The 19,166-nt window shown below is 36.6% G+C and overlaps 1 protein-coding gene across 3 annotated transcripts in view; it reads right to left on the bottom strand.

Annotated features, from left to right (window-relative positions):
• HYCC2 (hyccin PI4KA lipid kinase complex subunit 2) overlaps positions 1-19,166 on the bottom strand; it is a 71,415-nt gene that overhangs the window by 50,133 nt on the left and 2,116 nt on the right. For 2 of the 3 annotated variants that reach the window (XM_059928464.1, XM_059928466.1), the window contains exon 3: positions 7,663-7,762. The gene's annotated coding sequence lies outside the window, so the exon portion shown is untranslated. Of the gene's footprint in view, positions 1-7,662; positions 7,763-10,226; positions 10,331-19,166 lie in introns of all 3 variants that reach the window. The other variant, XM_059928465.1, reaches the window with a different exon arrangement.

The following is a 19,166-nucleotide window of genomic DNA, read 5'->3' as shown; positions in this document are numbered from 1 at the left end:
TTTTCATTATTTCAAACTAGCTGTTGTTACACACATAAAAATAAACACATTTAAAAAAAATCAAAACAAACAAGTTTTTAGATAAATATTTAAAATACTGAAAATGGCTTAAATTAAGATTTCTATGTTTTAGGAAAAATTTATAAACTAATAAGTTATCTTTTTACTAACTACAATGGATTAGAAGATGTTTTAAATGTTGACTACATTATAGAAAGGGATAAGAAAAAGCAAGTACAATTAATCAAAAAAGTTTTTCAAATTCTTTACAAAAAACATCAGCACAGCTCTTAAAATAAAAAAGAAAACCAAACATAATTTTTTGAAAGAAACACAAAATTTTTAAATGTGATATATACTGCATCAGAATCCCTATCTGATATAGGGCCCGGAATATATATTTTGAAAAAGTTTCCCAAGTAATCCTGATGACCACCTTTCAGTTGAAAAAAAAAAAGGATCACATCCAGGTTAAATTTCTTATTTTAAATTCCTGTATGATCTCTCCTATAACCACAAATTTGGCACATCAAATCACTTTAGTTTCTACCAATACCATTTTTTAAATGACTGCAAGTTAATTAACTTTAGATAGAAGAACATAGTGGTGTTAATAATAATTATAACCAAAACACTAACATATTTCCCCAATTTTATGATACTAATTTTTTTTTAATCTTTTTTTTTTTTAATTTTAATTTATTTATTTTTTTGGCTGTGTTGGGTCTTCGTTTCTGTGCAAGGGCTTTCTCTAGTTGTGGCAAGCGGGGGCCACTCTTCATCGCGATGCGCGGGCCTCTCACTATCGTGGCCTCTCTTGTTGCGGAGCACAGGCTCCAGACGCGCAGGCTCAGTAGTTGTGGCTCACGGGCCTAGTTGCTCCGCGGCATGTGGGATCTTCCCAGACCAGGGCTCGAACCCGTGTCCCCTGCATTGGCAGGCAGATTCTCAACCACTGCACCACCAGGGAAGCCCATGATACTAATTTTAAGACAGTAATTTATTAACAAATTTAAGTAGGAAGTAAGACACAATCCTTTATTAAAATGAAACAAAATGTTTAAAGGATAAGAGCATAAGCATATTCATATAATCACATATGACTTAAAAATTATCCTTGGGCTTCCCTGGTGGCACAGTGGTTAAGAATCCGCCTGCCAATGCAGGGGACACGGGTTCGAGCCCTGGTCTGGGAAGATCCCACATGCTGTGGAGCAACTAAGCCCGTGCACCACAACTACTGAGCCTGCATGCCACAACTACTGAGCCCACGTGCCACAACTACTGTAGACTGCGCGCCTAGAGCCCGTGCTCCGCGACAAGAGAAGCCACTGCAATGAGAAGTCCGAGCATGGCAACGGAGAGTAGCCCCAGCTCCCCGTAACTAGAGAAAGCCCGTGCGCAGCAACGAAGACCCAAGGCAGCCAAAAATAAATAAATAAATATATAAAATAAAATTTTTAAAAACCCCTTGCTTAAAAAAATAAAATAAAATAAAATCTATGGTTGAAAAATGTAACGTGGTCCCTTTCTTATAGCTCATACTTCTCCCCCACCACAGCTTCCTATGTTCTGGCCATATTCTCATTTCAGTTTCTCAAGAGCTTCAGGAACACCTTCACCCCAGGGATTCTGTGTGGACTGTTCCAGCCTAGAATGCTGTCCTACAATCGCTATTTAAATAACTGGCTCCTTCCAATCCTGTTCATCTCAGCAGGCCTTTCTTGACCACTTTATCTAAAAAGGAGCCCTTTCTCCCTTCTCCAGTATTTTCCATTCCAACAAATATGGTTCATTTCCTTCCCAGGGTTTTGGATTTTATACCTTATATATTAAACCTTATTACTTATTGTCTATCTTTCCCATCAGGTCACAAATTCCATGAGAACAGGGTCCTTTTCTGTTCTGCTAGCATTTGAGGGCTCACTATGGACTCAATGCTAACAAGTATATTATGGTATCTAGACATATGACAGGTACTTAATGTATATTCATTGAATCAATGAACCACATAGCTTGTATGACCTTGGACAAATCGCTTAAACCCTTTGGGCTTAAGCGGTCACTACAGGTCACTACACGTCACTACAATGATAAATTACTTTCTAAATCTAAAATCCTATAAATATATTTTAGTACCTTCATTTGGAAAACAGAACAGTACTAGTTACAGAGAAATTTTTTAAATATATGTTTTTTAACTAGAATCAGCATCTTTTAGTATTTAGAGGTAGCTATGAACACAGTTATAAACATACAGCAAGCCCTCTTTTTATTTAAACAGACAATATGGAATTCTGAAAATCATTTCTTCTATTGTTACACCCATCCCATCATCTGATGTATAAAAGCTGTATTTATTTATTTTATTTGTTTATTTATTTTAACATCTTTATTGGAGTATAATTGTTTTACAATGGTGTGTTAGTTTCTGCTTTATAACAAAGTGAATCAGCTATACATATACATATATCCCCATATCTCCTCCCTCTTGCGTCTCCCTCCCACCCTCCCTATCCCACCCCTCTAGGGGGTCATAAAGCACGGAGCTGATCTTGCTGATCTCCCTGTGCTATGCGGCTGCTTCCCACTAGCTATCTATTTTACATTTGGTAGTATATGTAAGTCCATGCCACTCTCTCACTTCGTCCCAGCTTACCCTTCCCCCTCCCTATGTCCTCAAGTCCATTCTCTACATGTGCGTCTTTATTCCTGTCCTGCCCCTAGGTTCTTCAGAACCTTTTTTTTTTTTTTAGATTCCATATATATGTGTTAGTATACAGTATTTGTTTTTCTTTCGGACTTACTTCACTCTGTATGACAGACTCTAACTCCATCCACCTCACTACAAATAACTCCATTTCGTTTCTTTTTATGGCTGAGTAATAGTCCATTGTATATATGTGCCACATCTTTATCCATTCATCTGTTGATGGACACTTAGGTTGCTTCCATGTCCTGGCTACTGTAAACAGAGCTGCAATGAACATTGTGGTACATGACTCTTTTTGAATTACTGTTTTCTCAGGGTATATGCCCAGCAGTGGGATTGCTAGGTCGTATGGTAGTTCTATTTTTAGTTTAAAAGCTATATTTAAAGGCAAAAGTCAAGTTGATATTCTAGCATGCAGATCAATTCAGGCCCATATTGCCTCACTTCCAGAGTATGAAACAAAATAAAGAGGATATCACAGAAAATGATTATCTTTTGGGTGACCATGGTAATGGCAACCTTTATTAGCAAGCCCTGAATAAAACATAATGAAAAAAATAATAAAGTGCTGGAACATGATCTGAAAGAGGTCAATAACTACTTGCCAGGAAGCAAACTCACAGTACTTGCACAAGTACAGTAGGTTCTCCATTAACAACACTGGTAGAAATTGTGTCTTAGCTGATAGTCAGCATATATATTCTTTTTTAGGAATTGTCAATTTAGAGAGAAACAGTATATAACAGGCAGTATGGCCTAATGGTTAATGAAACATAAAAGCTTTTGCACAGCAAAGGAAACCATAAACAAGACCAAAAGACAACCCTCAGAATGGGAGAAAATATTTGCAAATGAAGCAACTGACAAAGGATTAATCTTCAAGATTTACAAGCAGCTCATGCAGCTCAATAACAAAAAAACAAACAACCCAATCCAAAAATGGGCAGAAGACCTAAATAGACATTTCTCCAAAGAAGATATACAGATTGCCAACAGATACATGAAAGAATGCTCAACATCATTAATCATTAGAGAAATGCAAATCAAAACTACAATGAGATATCATCTCACACCGGTCAGAATGGCCATCATCAAAAAATCTAGAAACAAGAAATGCTGGAGAGGGTGTGGAGAAAAGGGAACACTCTTGCACTGTTGGAGGGAATGTAAATTGATACAGCCACTATGGAGAACAATATGGAGGTTCCTTAAAAAACTAAAAATAGAATTACCATATGACCCAGCAATCCCACTACTGGGCATATACCCAGAGAAAACCGTAATTCAAAAAGACACATGTACCCGAATGTTCATTGCAGCACTATTTACAATAGCCAGGTCATGGAAGCAACCTAAATGCCCATCAACAGACGAATGGATAAAGAAGTTGTGGTACATATATACAATGGAATATTACTCAGCCATAAAAAGGAACGAAATTGAGTCATTTGTTGAGACGTGGATGGATCTAGAGACTGTCATACAGAGTGAAGTAAGTCAGAAAGAGAAAAACAAATATCGTATATTAACGCATGTATGTGGAACCTAGAAAAATGGTACAGATGAGCCAGTTTGCAGGGCAGAGGTTGAGACACAGATGTAGAGAAAGGACATATGGACACCAAGGGGGGAAAACTGCGGTGGGGTGGGGATGGTGTTGTGCTGAATTGGGCGATTGGGATTGACATGTATACACTGATGTGTATAAAATTGATGCCTAATAGGAACCTGCAGTATAAAAAAACAAACAAACAGAACAACTAATACTAAACTTTCATTGGGTTATTTGTATGGAAATATGTTAATATAAATGTTTCAGACATTACATGAAATTTCTAAAAATCTTGTATGTTCTGGTATAATGTTATAAGTCATAATCCTAGTTATTACCTTAAAATGTATATCTCAGAAATAACTAATTTTCTTGTCAACTGCATTGTTATGAACTTTCATCAAATTTTTAACTGTGGTCATTTTTAAGTCTTTTGTCATTTACAGACAGTTCTGTGTGTACTCTGATGCTTTTGCAAATATGTTCCTATAAAAGGGTTTCATCTTTAAGAAATTCATGGAAAAGACTCTGACAAGTACAGGTTTCTGGTAACTGACTGTACTGCTGAACTGAATGAATAAGCATTTTCAGAACTCTAATGAAAAACTGATGAACTCATAAAAGTGCTAACAAAAGATCAAGATGAAAAAAAAAATTTAATTACATGGGACTGAGTGAACTGATGAGGATGAGTATAATTTTTGTGACTTTCTGTCTGAATTAAAAAAAAAAAAAAATCCAAAAAAAAAAACAAGCAGTAGTGCCCTCTGGATGAAGAGAACTGCCATACAACCTTAGATCACTGATCTGATTGTCTAGGCTATGTATGCATTTTGGAGTATACAAATGATTTTTAAAAATAAGAGTATACAGATATCTATGATTTTTAAAAATAAGAGTATACATATATCTATAGAGTATATATACATACTGTGTGTGTAATGAGTATATGTATATCCATTCTTATTACACAATTTGATTTTTGGAAAAAAAAAAAAAGTCATTCTCCTTCCTTAGTCATAATAATAAAAGTTAAAGATATAATAGCTTCAGTTACATTATCTCATTTACCAGCCACACCCATCAGATAGACTGCTAGCCCCCCCCTTATTTTTTATTGAAGTATAGTTGATTTACAACGTTATAGTAGTTTCAGGTGTACACCATGGTGATTCAATATTTTTATAGATTATACTCCATTTAGAGTTATTACAAAATAATGGCTATATATCCCTGTGCTATGGAGTATATCCTTGTTGCTTGTTAGTCCCTTCTGATGCATAAAGAAATTGAGGCTCAAGTAGACTGTTTTGTATTCAAGATCACACATCAGCAAGTGTCAGGATCCAGATTTCTCTAAAAGTCAGTACTCTTAACTGCTATGTTGCATTGTCTCTTTTTTAAAAAAGGAAATAAATTTATAGAAATTTACTCAACAGCTTTGACTCCAAGTGAGTTTTGACTGTTTTGAAAAATCAAACCCAGTTGACCTCGAGGAATAAAGATTTGCCACTACTTGGGTCATGCTGAAGACAGCACTGCAGGTTCTGAAAACACTACCCAAAGCTGTAATCTGGAACGCCTAATGTTATAATTACATCAGTGCAATATGTGTATGACTTACCATTATAGACTCATTTGTAGTTATAACTTCTGTTTGTTTTTTTACTTTGAATTAAAAAAATTTTCTTTAAAAAAAAAAAAAAAAAAAAAAGTCATGTACCAAAATGTTCATTGCAGCTCTATTTACAATAGCCAGGACATGGAAGCAACCTAAGTGTCCATCATCGGATGAATGGATAAAGAAGATGTGGCACATACATACAATGGAATATTACTCAGCCATAAAAAGAAACGAAATGGAAGTATTTGTAGTGAGGTGGATGGAGTTAGAGTCTGTCATACAGAGTGAAGTAAGTCAGAAAGAGAAAAACAAATACAGTATGTTAACACATATATATGGAATCTAAGGAAAAAAAAAAAAAGGTCATGAAGAACCTAGTGGCAAGACGGGAATAAAGACACAGACCTACTAGGGAATGGACTTGAGGATATGGGGAGAGGGAGGGGTAAGATGTGACAGGGTGAGAGAGTGGCATGGACATATATACACTACCAAATGTAAAATAGATAGCTAGTGGGGAGCAACCGCATAGCGCAAGGAGGTCAGCTCTGTGCTTTGTGACTGCCTGGGGGGGTGGGCTGGGGAGGGTGGGAGGGAGGGAGACGCAAGAGGGAAGAGATATGGGAACATACATATATGTATAACTGATTCACTTTGTTATAAAGCAGAAAGTAACACACCATTGTAAAGCAATTATACTCCAATAAAGATGTTAAAAAAAAAAAGAAAAAGAGTACAGGCTCTTGCTCTAGACTGCCTGAGTTCGAATTCCACCTCCATGACCTACAAGTTGTGTTTCCTTGGGAAAGTTACTTACCTAACCTGTGGCCTCAAATCCCTCATTTATAAAATGGGGATAATATAAGTACCTATGTCAAAGTTTTTTTTTTTAAAAGATTAAATAAATTAACACATCAGTGAGCAAAATTATGATAACTGCTCTCAAGGGTTTCTAATGGACCAAAATTATTGTATAAACAAACCTATACAATTATCAGGGCAACATATGACAGTAAAAAAATGGCTATGCTACTGCAAATTTTCAAACTAGGTCAACAACTATCTAGATATTTCAAGGTATCAGTCAGAAACAAAGCACTTAACATGTGCTATTACTGTATTGTAAATACCAAATTCCCTAAGGAAAAAACTAGAGCTGCACTGTCCAGTTAGTTTTAATTAATTAAAAAAAAATAAAATTTAAAAATAAATTCCTGGGAATTCCCTGGTGGGCCAGTGGTTAAGACTGCGTTTCCACTGCAGGGGGCCTGGGTTCAATCCCTGATTGGGGAACTAAGATCCCATAAGCCACGTGGCACAGCCAAAAAATTGAAAAAAAAAACCCTAACATTGTATTAAAAAGAAAAAAATCAATTCCTTAGTTTCACTAGCCACATTTCAAGCACTTAGTAGCTACATGTGGCTAGCGTCTCCCATATTGGACAGCACAGATGTAGAACACAGACATTATCAAAGAAATTCTATGATCAGCTCTAATCTAGATGTAGCTAGATAATACAATTATGCTGAGTAAACTCAGTAATTCAAGAGCTGTAAAATTTAGGTAACAAAAAAGTTAAAAGACACAACTATTAAAAAGGAAACACTTTCAAAAGTAAAATTCAAAGGCAATAATTAAGATGTGACTATTCTCCTAGGTAAAACTGCTTAATATATAGAAGCTACCCACCAAAAATTACCAAAAATTCTAACATGTCTAACTATGGGAACTTCATTCTTTATCCTTTAAAAAGTTAAATTCTATAATTTTACCTCTGTTCTAAGATCAGTGTTCCAATGGAGGAGGTGGCACAGGAATGCGGCAGAGTTCAAGTGTGGGATTCATTTGTTGAGACTTAAATGTTTTCCAACTCTATAAAAAATGAAAACGAAAAACTGTGAAACAGTGAGAGAGAATATCCTCAAGAATGTAATATAAAGGAGAAAGAACAATTTTGAAAAGGCATTTATAATATAGTTTATCTAATTTTAAAAATAATTGGGATTATTTTTAAGTTTTCTATAATAACTAGGCTATACTTATGTACCATTATCAAACCTATTTTAGAAAACATTAGATTTGGAAAAAAGAAGTCTGAGTTTTAGTTTCAAATTTACCATTAAATATCTGTAAAGACTTCGAGTAAGTTAAATTTTCTGGAGCATCACCTGAAAAATCTACAAAAATAAGTACTTTCCAGCCAAAAATTCTATGAATCCAACTTTTGAAACATATTACAGTGATCTCACACACACATACACACACACACATGCAACGATCATTAAAATTTTAATATTCACTATAAAACCAAGCTTAAATAAGTATCAATGGCTACATTATAATTTCGGATGAGTTTCACAGACTGAAAATTTTATCATTTTGAGAAAGAACATAGAAAATGCTGTTACTTGAACTTTTGGCACAAACATTATTAAAAATCATTTTCAAATTGATAAAAGTATACTTTTCTCATAAAGTAATAACTATTATCATGTAGTTGCTGACCACATTATACTCTACTTCTTTGATTCAAAACTTATCACAACTTTAAAAGCTAAAACACCAGAAGAAAATTAGCATTTTAAAATATGTTCATTAACAAAACATTTTTTAATACAAAGAATACTGCAATAATATTCTCTCGGAGTTAAATGACATTATCATTGTAAAGTCTCCAATGTTTTCCAAACTGAAGATGTGTCAGGACCTCCTACTCCAACCATCTCGTATATACTGGGCTATCCCATGGGATTTTTATTTCATGAGAAGTTCTGCAGTGGGGAAAAAACTTGAAAAGGACTAGCAAGTTTTCTCTATTAGTCTCTAGAAAGATACACAAGAAATTGGTGACACTCTGGGAAGGGGCAGCTGGTGTCAAGGAGACTGTCTTTTTGTACCTTGGGAATTTGGAACCACCAAGACAATCACCAGATTTTGAAGCAGTGCAGGCAGGCAGACTTGAGAGCTATGCTGGGAAGACTGTCTCTGACAGTCTTTCAAGGCTAAGGATACAGATACTAGGCTCTCAATTAAGGAAGAAGCCAAAACAAAACAAGAAAACTCAACAGTGCAAATGACAGGAAAACCGAGCCATTCAGAGTATGTTCTTTAACCACAACCAAAGTAACCTAGAGATCATTAACAACAATTAATAAATAAAAACCTAAAAAAAACCCCAACTACCTGGAAATTTTAAGTTATACTTCTAAATAATCTATGGGTCAAAAGAAGATATTAAAACCAAAATTAGGGACTTCCCTGGCAGTCTAGTGGTTAAGACTCCACACTCCCAATGCAGGAGGCACAGATTTGATCCCTGGTCGGGAAACTAAGATCCCACATGCTGCACAGCGCAGCCAAAAAAACCCAAAAAACAACCAAAATTAGTAAAAATGCCTAACTCAATGCTAAGAAAGATATATTAAAGCTTGTGGGATGTAGCTGTAGCCTTATTTCATATGTAGAAAGTTCTTACTTTGCATGTATTAAGCAAAGACATAGTTCCTATATGCATTTAGGAGTTTCAGTTAACCTGGTACCTTGCAAAGCTAAGATTGCCTATATTAGCAGAGAGGCTGAAAAAAAAAAATCAGTGGTTTTATCTATTGACAGATATCTATCTCTAGAGGTCAGAGAAGATAGCAAATGAGTGAAACAGAAAACAAGCACACAATAGAGGGAAAAAATCAACAAAGTCAAAAGTTGGTTCTTTGGGACTTCCCTGGTGGTCCAATGGTTAAGAATCCGCCTTCCAATGCAGTGGATGTGGGTTCGATCCCTGGTCAAGGAACTAAGATCCCACAGGCCACGGGGCAACTAAGCCTGTGCGCTCTAGAGCCTGAGCGCCACAACCAGAGAGAAGCCCGCGCGCACCGCAACAGAAGATCCTGCATGCCGCAACAAAGACCCCGCGTGCCACAACTAAGACCTGACGCAGCCAAATAAATTATAAAATATTAAAAAAAAAAGTTGGTTCTTTGAAAAGATTAATAAAATTGACAAACCCCTAGTAATACTCATTAGAGAAAACACAAAATACTATGAAATTTTTAGACATCAAAAAGAAGTTATGATAAACTTTATGCCAATAAATGTGACACTTAGCATGAAATGAACACATTTCTTGAAAAATACAAATAACCAACACTGAAAGACACAGAATATCCATACAGCGTCATGGATATTAAAGAGATGTAATCTATTATTAAAAATCTTTCCATAAAGAAAATCTCAAGTGCAGATGGTTTCACCAGTGGATTTTTCCAAAAAGTTAAGGAGGAAACACCACCAAGGTTGTACAAGTGTCACAGTCAATGATAAAATATTGAAAACTTACTTTCTGAGGTTGAAAACAAGAAAGAGGGACTTCACTAGAGGTCCAGTGGTTAAGACTCCACGCTTCCACTGCAGGGGGCGCGGGTTTGATCCCTGGTCAGGGAACTAAGATCCCACATTTCACCGAGTGCCGCCAAAAAAAAAGAAGAAGAAAGAGATAACCATTATCACCACTTCTATTCAACACTGTGCTGGAGGACCTAGCTACTATAGCAAGTCAAGAAAAAGATATAAGAATAATAACCAGAAAAGAAAAAAGGTCATTATTTAGAGATGATATTATTATTAATAGACAATATGAATATGTACCAAGAAAATTCAGAAGATTCTGCAGACTAATTATTAGAATTAATAAGTGAATTTATCTAGGTTTCTGGATAAAAGGCTAATATATAAAAATCAATTATATTTCTGTAAACTAGTGTTTTGTAAAAACACAACTTCAGGCTTCCCTGGTGGCACAGTGGTTAACAATTCGCCTGCTAATGCAGGGGACACAGGTTCAAGCCCTGGTCTGGGAAGATCCCATATGCTGTGGAGCAACTGAGCCCATGCACCACAACTACTGAGTCTGTGCTCTACAGCCCACGAGCCACAACTACTGAGCCCATGTGCCACAACTACTGGAGCCCACGCGCCTAGAGCCTGTGCTCTGCAACAAGAGAAGCCACCACAATGAGAAGCCCACGCACCACAACGAAGAGTGGCCGCCGCTCACCGCAACCAGAGAAAAGACCGTGCACAGCAGCGAAGACCCAACACAGCCAAAAACAATAAGTAAATAAAATAAAATAATCAAATAAATAAATTAAAGAAAATAAAAACACAACTTCCAACAGCATTTTTTTAAAAAAGAAAGAAATCTAACAAAAGATGTGCAAGACCACTACACTGAAAACAAGAAAACATTTTTGAGAGAATTTAAGGGTCTAAATAAATTGAAGGACATACCATGTTCACAGGTTGGAGACTCATAGTAAAAATGTCAATTCTCCCCCAATTGATTTCTAGTTTCAAAGCTATCATAATCAAAATCCCCCTCTTCTCTTTTTAAAGAGAAATTGACAAGCTGATTCTGAAATCTCTAGGGAACTACAAGGAGCCAAGAATAGTCAAAGCAACCTTGAAAAACAACAAAAATTGGAGGACTATACTGTAAAATATTAAGACCTGTTATAAAGCCATAGTAATTAACTGTACAAGTATAGTAACTAAAACTTACCAATGAAAAAATAGAGCCTAGAAAGTCACACACAAATAAGACTATTTATGACAAAGGCAAATTGCAGTGCAGTTGGGAAAAGACATTCTTTTAAATAAAAGACACTGGGTCAACTGGATATCCCTATAGAAAATAATGAGTGTATCATGATCTCTAACTTTACACAACTCAACAAAAGTAAATTCCAAATAGAATGCAGGTCTAAATGTGAAAGTAAACAAACAAAAAACCATAGCAAAACATCTTTGTGTCCTTGAAGCAGGCAAATATTTTTTAAGCAAACACAAAAAGCACTAACCATAACCATAACAACAACAACGATAAATCGGACTGTAGCAAACCTGTCATCAAAAGAAACTGAGAGAGTAAAAAGGCAAGCCAAAGACCAGAAGAAATCAACAATACCTACCACCGATACCTAGAGAGAGATGTGACTGCCTGGTGGGGGGGGTTGGGCAGGAAAACTGTAAGATCCATAACTTCTCCAGGACTGGGAGGACGTCTCAGATGTATCTGTATTCCCAGTTCCTGGGACAGGGCTTAGCACAGTTAGCACTTAGTTCATGACTATTGAGTGAAGGGCCTAACAGCAACAAGCAGTCAGTCAGCGGCAGACTCAGCAGAGGAGACAGGCAGCAAGTATGGCAAAGACTACTAGTTCCCATCCGATAGAGATCCACACCTCCACCCCCAATGATCTAGTCTATACAATCAGCTAAAGCCATTTCTGACCCTGACTTATAGCTAAGTATGGCCAAATGACTAAGTTCTGGTCAATGAGATCAGACGAAATACTGTGTAGGGAATTCTAGAAAGGCTTCTTTCCTTCTTTTTTTTTGTCATCCACATGTGGCTTGCAGGATCTTAATTCCCCAACCAGGGATTGAACTCGGGCCCACGGCAGTGAAAGCATGGAGTCCTAACCACTGGACTTCCAGGGAAGTCCCTAGAAAGTTTTCTTAAAAGATGGAAGGTATGCCCCTTTTGTCCTCTGCCTTTCTTCCTCCTTCCTTCTGCCTAGATCATGGATGTGATAGTTGGATATCCAGCAACCATTCTGTGATCTTCAGAATAGAAACCACATGCTAAGGTTGGCAAAGGCAAGAGAGAAGGAGGCTGGGTCCTTGACAAGTCTATGGGGTTGCCATACCAGTCTTAAGACTATTTCTGAATTTGTTTTTACAAGACAAAGAAATGAACTACTATCTTATTTAAGCAACGGTTATTTCTTATCTCTGTTTCTAGCAGCCAAACACAATTCCTACCTGATAAGGTAAGAAAGAGACTGCAGGAACAAATTTATGGTCTAAGATGCCAACAAGCCATCTCAGTTATGCTTCAATTTAATGCTAATAATAAAGTGTTTAGGATATTCCACTGAAATTGGGGTGGTGGGGATGTAGGAAGCAAGACTGACCAAAGAATCTACTCTGTGAAGGTGCACCACCATTACAGTTCAGACAGAGGGGTGTTTATAATAGTTCAGTACACTGACAAGATTTCATAATGCAGTACTATAATTTCTTGCCAACACTTGGGAGTTATGTTCTAGAAAAGTAATGTGGCTTACTGTGACTGGCCAAAACCAAATTATATGAAAATGAGAGGTTAGGAAAAATAAACAGTTTAATGGAAGATGTTAAATCAGCTGTTTAAAACCTGCTCAAATAAAAACCCAGTGAACTTTCTACAGATTAACCTCCTTCAAGTTTTCAGGAAACACTACTGTAGCACAACAGTTAGATAAGGTTGATTCTCCCACATATTATGCACATTATTCTACTTCATGAAGATTTTGAACCTGTCCGTCTTGGCTTGCTATTTAATGTCTTTGGTACTTGTGTTTTTACTTTTATTTGTTAGATCTCAGCAAAAATTTTCAAATTCTTATAGTGACTGTGTCATTTTTTGGACTGTTGTTCATCCTTACATTAAGAAAATAGAAAATAATCTGATCTCTCTGTGGACTATTGTTATAGACTGAATTTTTGTGTCTCCCCAAAATTCATATACTGAAATGCTAACCCCCAGTGTGATGGTATTAGGAGGTGGGGCCTTTGGGAGGTGATTAGGTCATGAGGGTAGTGCTCTCATGAATGGGATTAGTGACCTTATAAAAGAGATCCCGGGCTTCCCTGGTGGCGCAGTGGTTGAGAGTCTGCCTGCCAATGCAGGGGGCACGGGTTCGAGCCCTGGTCTGGGAGGATCCCACATGCCGCGGAGCAACTGGGCCCGTGAGCCACAATTACTGAGCCTGCGCGTCTGGAGCCTGTGCTCCGCAACGAGAGAGGCCGCGATAGTGAGAGGCCCGCGCACCGCGATGAAGAGTGGCCCCCCACTTGCCGCAACTGGAGAAAGTCCTCGCACAGAAACAAAAGACCCAACACAGCCATAAATAAATAAATAAATAAATAAATAAAAATTTAAAAAAAAAAAAAATAAAAGAGATCCCCAGAGAGCTCTCTCACATGTTATAACACAATGAGAATGTAGCCATCTCGGAAATAGGAAGTGGGTCCCTAGTTGACACAAAATTTTCTGGCACCTTGATCTTGGACTTCCCAAGTTCAAGAACTGTGAGAAATAGAAGTTTGTTGTTTAAACCACCCAGTCTATGGTACTTTATTATAGCAGCCTGAATTGTATGCGACAAAGGTCCTTTTCCATTTCTCCACTCCCTTGAATTTGGGCTAGCTTGGTGAGTTGCTTTGATCATCAGAATATGGTGGAAGGGCTGTTATATAGTTTCAAAGCCTAATCCTCAAAGAGGCCTTGCAGCCTTACAGCTTCCACCTTCACCTTTTTAGAATGCTACCCTGAGAATGCCATGTAAGTAAGGATGCCAGACTAGCCTACCAGAGGATGAGAAGCCACACTGAGAAGAACTGAAGCACCTTAATGGACAGCCAGCACCATGTGCAAACATGTGAGTGCAGGTATCTTGGACCTTCTAACTCAGTCAACCCTCCAGGTGGATTCAGCTACATGAGACAGCCAAGTGAAACCAATAAAGGAACAATTTAGCCAACCTACAGAATCATTAAAAATAACAATAAATCTTTTTGTCCTGAGTCATTTAATTTTGCAGTAGTGTTTCAGGCAGCACTATCAAATAAACTTTAAGATAACACTTAAAATAACAGCTTCTTGAAGGTGAGAACAATCGCTTGAGATTTTTCTGTTTTTAACTTTAATTCATATGTTATAGCACCCTGGAAGCCATATCGACTCCAATGCTTCTTTCCACTACGATTGAAAAAAAAGAAATTAATGTATGAAAATACAATGGGGAGCCATTAAAAAATTTTGTATGAAGTGAAAAATATGTAATAGGCACTTTAGAAAGAGAACTCTGGTTACACTGTAGAGTGGACCACAGGGAGGAAAGACCTATGAGGGCAGAGTGACCAATATGAATACTGCTGGAATAGTTCTAGTGAGAGGCCTAGTAAGAGGTTAGAAGGCCAGACTATCATTACTACTGCTGCTGCTGCTACTATTATTTGCATTATATATTTATTTTATTTGTTTTAATAGAATGTCACCTTGGTGACTTTTTTTTTAATTTTTATTTTTATTGAAGTATAGTTGATTTACAAAGTTGTGTTAGTTTCAGGTATACAGCAAAGTTATTCAGTTTATATATGTGTGTGTATATATACATATATATTCTTTTTCAGATATTTTTGCATTATATGTTATTACGATATTGAGTATAGTTCCCTATGCTATACAGTAGGTCCTTGTTGGTTACCTATTTTATATATAGTAGAGGTATTATGTATTTATGATGAACAAAGCAAGTACTATAACTAGAAACTCATATGTATTTGCTCATTTAATCCTTAATACAACCCTTTTAAAAAACTTTTTATTTTGAAATAATTACAGACTCATAAGAAGTTCCCAAACTACATGCCAGGAGGTCCCATGTATCCTTTGCCCAGTTTCCCCCAATTGTAACATCTTGCATAACTATAGTAAAATATCAAGATCAGGAAACTGACATTGGTATAGTCCACAGAGGGTTACTCAGATATCACCAGTTTTACAAGCACTCATTTGTCTGTGCATGTGTGTGTAGTTCTACACAATTTTATAACAGATGTAGATATGTGTAACTACCATCACAATCAAGATACAGAACTATTCTATCACCGAGAGGCTCCCGTGTAACCACCCACTCCCTTCTCCCTGATCCTTAACTCCTGGCCAAACATTACTCTGCTCTTCATCTCTATAATTTTGATATTTCAAGAGCGCTATATAAAGGAAATCATACAGTATGTAACCTTTTGAGTGTGGCTTTTTTCACTTCAGACCCATCCTAGTTGCTGCATGTATCAATAGCTCATTCTTTTTATTGCTGCATAGTATAAACGTGCCAGTTTGTTTAACCATTCACCTGTTGAAGAACATTTGGGTTGTTTCCAGTTTTTGACTAATAGGAATAAAACTGCTATGAACAATCAGGTATAGGTTTTTGTGTGAATGTAAATTTCAATTTCTCTGGAATAAATGCTCAACAGTGCAACTGCTGGACTGTACACTCTGTTTTTAAAGAAACTGAAGCTATAAATGGTGGAGCTGGGATTCTAATCTAGATAATCTGCCTCTAGGTCCTAACTCTTCACACTATTTCCAGTGGTAGTAGAAATTGAGAGAAGTAAATGGAATTAAAGAAAGAGTAAAAAGGTAGAGTCAACAGAATACAGCATCGCTCAGATGAGGGGTATATGAATAAAGTGTCAAAGGTAACACCAGGTTCCAGCTTCAGCACATTAGATAGATGACAAAATACGAATTCACTTTCATATATACTGTATTTGAGGTATCTGCAGGTCATCCTCAACTAGCAGGCAATTAGATTTATAGACTAGGAACCAGAGATTAAGAAAAAGCTCTGGATTAGAGATAGATTTGAGTAAATAACATCAGAGGGACAGGGTACAGAATGACAAGAGATTTGACAACAGAACCCTGAAGAACAGAAACATTCATTTCCTCTAGTTTTTTCCCACAAACAATAAAAGAGTAGGTACTATGACAGACTGCAAATTCATATTAACTTTAGATATTACAGCATATCATGTCTTCCATATGAGTTTTACAATCATATTATAAAGTATAAAGTATAAAGGGAGTAATATATGCTCCCCTCCCCACTCCCTTTTTCATTTAAAAAGAAAGAACTACAAAAGGAATACCTGCTGATTAAAAAGCCTTAATACTACTCCGTATGATACTATAATGATTATACGTCATTATACATTTGTCCAAACCCATACAATGTACAACACCAAAACTGAACCCTAATGTAGACTATGAACTTCGGGTGATAATGTGTCAACATAGGCTCATCAATTGTGACAAATGTACTACTCTGTGGGAGATATTGATAATGGGGGGGGTGGTCTATGCATATGTGAGAGGGTTTATGGGAAATCTCTGTCCTTTCTACTCAATTTTGCTGTGAACCTAAAACCGCTCTAAAATGTCCAGTAAACAAACAAACAAACAAACAAAAATAATTAAGCCTCAGTACAAAAGAATATGTAAAAAGCATAAGTTTCACTCCTCGCTCAGCATCCAACTCCCTCCACCCATTTTTCAAAAAAATATATGGGGAAAGGAATTTAAGGAGGTAAACTGACAAACCTTAGTAGCTAAATAAGAAGCAAGCAATATCAAGAGTCAAGGAATAGGGACATCCCTGGTGGCACAGTGGTTAAGAATCTGCCTGCCAATTCAGGGGACACGGGTTCAAGCCCTGGTCCGGGAAGATCCCACATGCCACAGAGCAACTAAGTTCGTGCACCACAACTACTGAGCCTGCGCTCTAGAGCCTGCAAGCCACAAGTACTGAGCCCACGAGCCACAACTACTGAGCCGGTGTGCCACAACTACTGAAGCCAGTACGCCTAGAGCCCGTGCTCCACAACAAGAGAAGCCACTGCAATGAGAAGCCCGCACACCGCAACGAAGAGTAACCCCCACTCGCCACAACTAGAGAAAACCCATGCAAATAAATAAATAAAATTGAAGAAAAAAAAAGAGTCAACGGATAATGTCAATTATACCTCAATGAAAAAAAGCCAAGGATTCATAATGACAAAAGTGATATATAAGTTTGATTCTAACCTTTTTTGAAGTTCAGTTTTTGGAATAGAACAAAATAACTATTATGTAATCCATGCTTTGCCATTTAACAATTTAAGTGCCACTTACCATATTTTATGACCACATTTTTGGCAGTTGTATTTCAAACTTAGAAAGAACTATAATCCCATAAGTAATCAAAGTCACACCCTTAATATATTACATAATTGAGTTTTTTACTCCTTTCTCCAAAATTAAAGTCTACTCATTTACTTTTTCTCGTAATTGTCTCCATGGCAGACAAATAACCAAACAGAAAGTCTAGGATTCATAAGAATGAACCATGAATTTCTAAACAGGACCTGTATCAAAGTCAACACATTCACAATTTCAAGCTTTAATATATATTATTTGTTTACAAAAAGATAAATGTATACCTTCATCATATCATAGCAATATTGCAAAAAAAAAACCTTTTATCAAGAAAACTTCCAATTCTTATTTTCCAATTCTAGTTTAATTTAGTACTAGATAGCTTTCAGAGACATTGAGAGAACAAGTACAAGTAAATATCTGTGCAAAGCACAGGTCTGAATTATAAAAGAGATTAGCTTGGTTTATGTAAAGCAGCTAAGTGCCAAGTAAAAAGTAATCCCAACCAAAACATTCAGCACAATTTTTATTTCTGGCAACTTTAGCTCCTGGTTAGACAATCCATCATCTCAGCTATGACATTAAATGGTGAAAATTTATTGAGCTATAATATATTGATAGATTTAGGAGCCCTTTTTCTCAAGCTAAAACTACTGTTCTGGTTCACACCACAGTGTGAGAGCCTTGAATTAGATCAATGATTCTCAAGTAGAAGCCCGTCATAAACCATATCATCCAGGGGATTTTTTTTTCCTTCAAAATATATCTGCCTCCCTTCATATTCCCCCTACCACTAAGATTCTGCAGGGAAGTGGAGATGATATAACGGATATGCATGTGTGCTTTTTGTTTTTTAACTCCTAGATTATTCTGATATACATGTAACTCTCTTGGAGTTACTCACTTTTATGGAGAATGCCTGAATTAGGTCCAACTCTATTTTTTAACATTGTATCAACAGCAGGCAAAAGGAGCAGAGCTACAAAGTGATAAGAGCACAGCAGAAAGCTCTGCAGGTAAGGGGCTGTACTAATGGCAGCAGTAATCTTTCTGTGCCAGCTCCCTCCAGAATCCATTATATATTTTAGACAATGACAAATGTTCAGTTCATCATTCTGAGAAAAGCACACTGTCTACCAGTCAGATAAAAATGTAAAAAGAAGCTATTTGGGACATCAAAAAAACTAAGCCACAGAAAAAGAAAAGACAAAAATTCCTCTATTCTTTAAAAGAACATAACAAAGCATTAAAAGAACAATAACAAAGTATTATTTTGTGCAGTTGTTAATTTGTTTGGAGACTTTCTGCCCATGTTTTATCATTTTAGTTTTTCGTTATGTAGTATTGATTTTTCTATGACAAAATTCAGTCAAGCTGAAAATCTTAACCATTCTAGAACCTAATAAACTACAATAAGATGACAAAACTGTATTAAAAAACAATCAAACAATCCTAAATCCATATCGC

Source organism: Balaenoptera ricei, chromosome 7 (genome assembly GCF_028023285.1).
Source record: "Balaenoptera ricei isolate mBalRic1 chromosome 7, mBalRic1.hap2, whole genome shotgun sequence".
Lineage (NCBI taxonomy): Eukaryota > Metazoa > Chordata > Mammalia > Artiodactyla > Balaenopteridae > Balaenoptera > Balaenoptera ricei.
Note: the sequence above shows the minus strand (reverse complement) of the source record. Positions and strands in the feature narration are given on the sequence as shown.